The sequence below is a fragment of the Pteropus alecto genome, unplaced genomic scaffold, assembly GCF_000325575.1.
Source record: "Pteropus alecto unplaced genomic scaffold, ASM32557v1 scaffold98, whole genome shotgun sequence".
NCBI classification, from domain to species: domain Eukaryota; kingdom Metazoa; phylum Chordata; class Mammalia; order Chiroptera; family Pteropodidae; genus Pteropus; species Pteropus alecto.
Window position 1 is genome coordinate 16,239,196 of NW_006443570.1, and position 6,527 is coordinate 16,245,722.

A 6,527-nucleotide genomic window follows, 5' to 3' on the forward strand; every position below is an offset into this window, starting at 1 on the left:
ATCTTTACAATAAACTTTGGAGGTAGATCCTATTACTTACATGATCGACATATAAGAAACTTTTGGCACATTTTATAGATAAGCAACTTGCCAAAGCTTGAATAGTTAAGAGGTGGTGGAAACTGCATTGAAACTCAAGTATTTTGACTCCTTATTCCATGCTTCTAACCACTACTCTACACTATTTCATGGAGTTGTGCATTTTGTTGAGGTTTCTACTCAGATTTGTCTTTACCAAATTTACACATGCACTACAAACTTCAAACATCCTGGTGTGTTCCTTTCTCTTTGTTCCTAGCACATCCTCAGTAAATACAATTTGTTATGATACGGTGCTCTGTTACCTTGAGACAGCTATTCAACTAAGTTACATGCCTCGGTATAATGAATATAATTGACTATTGTCCTGAAGGTAATAGAATTAAATATAACATGAAGAAGAATAAACTGTTTAGTTATGTTATATGTTGTAACTCTAGTGAGAAAGTAGGAGAGTAAGGACTCAATTAAAAACTCTATTTGTAATTAGGCAAACCAGCATGATATAATCATGACATAACAATCAACTGAAAGAACAATTAACTCTCTGTCATAAACTAGACAAACTAAGTCTGATTTAAGGATCAGGACTACTCTGAAGTGAAATAAATGTAAAATTCCAACTTCCCTGTTAAAAATCTACAGAACCTGATTGAAGTAGTTAAGGCACTTGTGTTCTTTCCTTGCTTTTCCTGATTAGTGGTAACCAAATGTTCCACAAATAGAAGAAAAGGCTTATCTTCTGGAAAGTAGCATGTGATGAAGAATATAGAGTTATTTTAAAATGCATAAGATACTAATGAATATCATCTAATCGAATCATGTCCACAGAACCTTAGAATAAAAAAAAAAATGCAGATGAAAATACTGGTCATGAAATTACAATTATACCAACACCGAAAATAAAATTCTATATGCTATAGATCATATTTTAGTCATAATACTGTCCAATATAAATATAACATGAATCATATGTGTAATTTTACATTTTCCAGTAGAGACTTTAAAGATGTAAAAAGAAACTGGTGAAATTAATTTTAAGAATATACTTTATCTAACCCGGGATATCCAAAATATTATTATTTCAACTGTGGCACTAGCTGCATTTTAAGTACTCAATAGCCAAATATTCCTCGTGGCTACAATATTGGATAGCACAATGTTAGTTCCTCAAAAGAAAGCAAATATTTGGGAAATGTTTTCACTCGGTCAGATTGGTTGAATTTATACAAACAGATACAAATTCTGTCTTTACTTTCCTTATTCTTTCCCACAAGGTTAATTATAGGGTTGTACTCAGTACATTGTCTATGTGATAGAACCTGCCTCTACCCTGAAAGATATCAGACACACAAATTTATTGGAACTATTTTGTGTAAAATTACCTCACTGAGGACAACCAGGGCATATTACAAATGGCATACACGCTCAAAAAAAAAAAAAAAAAAAAAAAAAAAAAAGAGCAAGCAAGCAAGCAAGCAGAGGTTTATTTAAGGAAATGGCGCCAAACTGAGAGACACAGTTGAGCAAGTGCCGAAAGATCTGGCTCCCCAATGGCCTCTAGGGGTTCAGTTTATAGGGAAAAACTCATTCGTAGCTGAGAGAGTTGAGGCCATGGACTCTACTGATTGGTCGAGGCCAGGGTAGGAGGCAGTTGATCATTGCATCAGGTCCTGATGTCAGTCATGGTGTCGTTCTGTCTGGTTTCGAGGGGATGCTGGTAGAGTGTCCCACCTTCATGGGTGTGGAGCTGCAAGATGTTATCTTTTGTTTGAAGGAAACTCTGTTTCTGTGGTCAACAGACCTGAAGTATTGTTTCTAAGACTGTTTGATGATGACCTAAGAGCTTTATGTTTAAGGAAGTGGTCATGTGGTGTGCAGGAGGATAAGGAAAGAAAAGAAACAAGTGAGTCCACAGCCAGTTTGAATCAAGGAGAGAGAGAAGAGAAAAAGTCATTTTGAAGAAGTGAAGATTTGCACAGCTACACTTCTGGCTCCTTTGAGAAATGTCTTTACCTAAAGGACTTTGGAATGATAAAACCATAATGGTGGGACTTTGGAAAATCACCTTCTGAACCAGGGCCAGGAGACCTAAAGTGAGCAGTGGGAGATTTTAGGGAGTAAACTGATGGATGCCCGTCTAACACAAAGCAGACACATGACAGGAGTGTTGCTAGGGGCAGGGCAGCCTTCATGGTATATGACCTGTACTGTCTCTGCTGTCATACTCTTGAAATTCCTAGTTTTTGAACAAGGGACCCTTCCTTTTCCACCAGACCCCGAAAATTATGTGAGTCATCAGGGGCACAGGGTTGAGGGAACATACAGAGTGCAGACTTTGGCTAGGTCTGGCAGAAAACAGCCCTGGCTTCAGATGAGAAAGCTAGGCGAGCCAGCCGCAGTTGAGAAACAGGACCTGACCAGTTTAGAATCAGCTCTTCAGAGCAGCTATAAAGATGCCTCAGACACACCTAGCAGGGTGGGAGGAAACGCATACCACTCTCAGAAATCAAGTAACAAGCTGGACTCTGCTGTAGAAGCCTTCACACACATTTCCATGGTTAGCCCTCACAATAATCCTAAGATCAGGGCATTGTATATCAGCGTTAGTGATGAGGACTCAGAGGTTCAGGAAGATGATCTGTATTAAACCAGGTGCTAGGAAATGGTAACATGGCTTAAAATGCAGGTGTCTGGACCACAAGTCCAGTGATCTTCCTCCTGAAAGGCCAGGAGACCTGGAGGTCCAGGCTCTGCTGGTCAGCATATTTGAGGCCCGGTTCCAATTCTGAGGGGTGAGCAGTGTGAGCTCAGTGCACTCTCTGTGGTCAGTTCAGCTCATTCTGGAGCCTAGAAGGCCAAATCTGGAATCTCAGGGTGGGCCAGCTCTGAGCTGAGCCCGTGAGCCAGGCCTGAGGGACACTGACAGAAGGGTACCTGTGGCCAGGCCAACCTGAGTTCCTAGAGCTATGGGTACAGAATGTACTACAAAATGGGTTACGGGTTGTGGTGAGTCCCAGGCTGTCCACCTGCCTTCCCGGGGAGAGAAGGGTTCCTCAGGGGACCTTCCCAATAGCCTGTAGGCATGCCGTTTGAATCATGGTGGCCTTGTTGGGTGTTGGTGGGCACATTTTGGAGTTAAATTGCTGCCACTTCCTGCCCCTGCAACTTTCTTCTGAAAGGTAGAAATGCTGGGGTTTTGTTTGTTTGTTTGTTTGTTCGTTTGTTTTTAACCATTTTCTGCAAAATTGACACCAGGCCCTGATCCCCGGATTGGCCATGGGAATCCTGCAGGGCTTTCCAGCATCCTATGGGCCTGACCATGCTTCCTTTCTCTCTCGGGCCAGAGCACAGCTCTCTGGACATGAACACAAGCCAGAAAATCACAGAGGAAGAGCCTAACTTGGGGGCTAGGAGGTGGTGCTGTCTTCAGGGCTCTGTCACTGGGTCCCCATGTAAAAACTTTTCCTTTCTGGGCCTCCTGCTCCTCATCTGTTAAGAACCGGCCCACCCCAGTTCTTCCTAGGGGCTTTTTCTGCTCTGTGGAATTGGGGCCGGGAGGGGAGAAGGAAGCCAGGCTGTATATGGTGCCCACCTGAACCGTGCTGACTGCTGAATACACTTGAGGACTTGGTAAGGTGGATAGTTTTGACTCAGGGTCAAACATCCCAAGAATCACGAAACCGAGTCCACAAAACATTCTGAATCCAAGGCCCTGTCCTGTCTACCAGGCTTTTTTGAGCTTCTGACTTCCTGGTGCTTTCTAAGTTTCAGCTGGACGCATTTTAAATGTGGCCCCTGGCTTCCAGGGTGGGTGGGATCTAAGTGCCTCAGGGGCTGGGATCAACCCTATTAAGCTTCATTGCCCTTGATACTCACAGGAAGGGAAGGGTGACTTCCCCAGAAGGCTCCTCAGCACAGCAGGCCTGATCCAAAAAGCCAGTTCCACTGGGCATGAACAATGGGGCTGTTTGGGGTTTGGCTAGCGGGCAGGGGTCTGCCTACATTTGGAGAGCCAGAGAGACATTGATGCCAAACTGGAGAGGGTCTCAGTGGCCATCCAGGCTAGGGGCTTTTGATAGAGCGAAGTGGTAGGATTATACTATCTGGGGAGGCTTTCCAAGATCCTCCAATTGCCCTGGGCTCAGAATGTGAAGTTCCAGAGTGGGGCTCAAGCACATAGTTTTCAATAAAAGCTTCCCAAATCGTCCTGATGTGAATGCCATTTTCTGGGGCAAAGTCGCTGATTTAGGCCAACTTTCCCACATTTTAGGTGAAGAAACCGAAGGCCGGAGAGAGACATCGACCTGCCCAAGGTACAGAGAAAATCAGCAGCAGAGCCCAGAGACCCTGCATCCAGATTTTCATATTCTTTCCACTGAAGAATCCCACCTCCTCACTGGCCACTGGAAAACATGAGAATGGGTTTTGAATCCCAGAGTGTTTATATGTTGGGGGCCTGGCTGTGGGTTGGACTTGTGTTTGCAGGAGGTGGTGGAACCTGGTCCAGAGGTGGATACCTATTTCATAAAAGATGACTAATAAAAAACAACTTTCTACAGGCACTTCCTGGTTTTCAAACATCTAATGAAGGTTTCTTCATACGAGTAACTGGCTTCATGTTTGTGCTGAGAGAATTTACTGCCTGTCAGTCTATCCTGTGCCATTCTGACCCATCTCGTTCACGTTGCTCATATTTTGGTGAGTTATTACTCTGCCCTCACCTTCTTGCCAGGGCCTAGGTTAGAGGACAAGGTCGGGGCTGGCGAGCACTAGCTTCCTGCGTGATAGGAGACTCCGGCCAGTTCCTTCCTAGTGCTGAGGGCGCCGAGAAGGGGAAAGCATGACTCATCTTTCCGTTCCCCCTTTTCCAGTCCTGGGTTCACAGTGACCACAGTGAGAGGAGGAGGAGAAGCAAGTTCCTGGAGGGGTAGCCCTGGCCTCTTCTTGAGTGGGCCAGACTGTATCCACAAGGGGAGGGAAAAAGTGAAGAATGTCCTGCGTGGCCACATCTCCCCTTTCGGTGTCCCAAGTGAGTCAAAAAGACCTATGGTTACCATCAGTAGATTGACCATATACTTTTATCTCTTTTCTCCCTTGAGACCCCACTAAAATGACAATAAAGAAATAAAAGAGTATCAATCTGCAAGGACAAAGAGATTAGGAGAGTGACGACGGTGGGTTAGTCATTTCTACTACTTTAAGTACCTTTTGGGTGTCAGGCAGCAGCTGGTGAGATGAATGGAAACTGAGGGACGTGGAGGTCAGATAGTCAGATGACCTGAGTGTCCATAGTCCCATCTCTGCAATAAATTTTCAATATGGCCTCAGGAACTCAGTTTCTTTTTCCTGAGACTCCTTTTTTCCCACCTGTAATATGAAGAAAATATAAGAAATAGGGAAACATGTGGCATGTGCAGGGAATTGCAAATATCCAAATGTGCAGGAATTCATGGAGATGTAACATGAGGAGCCATGAGTGTCCACATGAGCAGCTTTGACTTCATCCACTTGGCAATGGGAAGCCATTGCAGGTTTGTGAGCTAGAGAGTACGATCAAAATAGATCATCCTAGCTAACCTTCTATGGTTATATAATGCATGTTGGCCTCATGATTTTAATACACAGATTTGGCCAAGCTACTTTTTCTTGAGCACCTACTATGTGCTACTTATTGCAAGCACTGCACGCAATGGCTTCACGACCTGGCCATTCCGTAGCTGTACAGCCGCATCTCTCTCCAGCCATTTCCTCGCTTTTGTCACTCTCCTTACACCCCATACTCCAGCTCTGTCTGGCACCTCTGAATGAATGTGCTCCTTCATGCCTCACTGCCTGCACACAAGCCCCTTCCTCTGCTGGCGTGCCCCTTTCCATTCAGCCCTCTTCAGGAGGCTCTGCTGGAGGAACATTCCCCTGGGAGGCCTCTCTGATGCCTTGGAGAAGCTCCCAGTCCTCCCCTGTGCCTTCCACATGGCGCACACCTACTGCTGTCCTTAAACTGGATGGCTTTTACGTTTTATCAGTGAGTCAAAGAACAGTGGCTGGAGGTCAGTCACCGCATTTAATTTTCTTCCCTGGGGCTAACTAAGGGCCTAGAAAATAGCAAGCCATTGGAAAGTGTTGAGTGATTGAAAAAATTGAAAAAAGAAATATCTGAGCCAGGCATAGGAGATCTTATTTAGTTCTTATCGTATATGTGTGAGGCGCTATTTCCATCTTGCAGTGGATATGTGACTTGGGCGAGTTTATGCGACTGCTAATTTGCATAACTGAGATTCAAAGACAAGTGTGTCTCAGTCCTGGTCCAGAGCTTTTCAGCTCTGCCATGCTCTGGGGACAGTGGCTACATCCCTGGATGGAAAGATGTGGGATCAGAGAAGCCACAAACAGGCCACTTCCTCTCACTCACTTTTCTGCACTTCTCAGAGGGACAGCTCCTACTCATTTTTTCAAGAATCTTATTTTCTCCTGCACTTGAGGAAGTT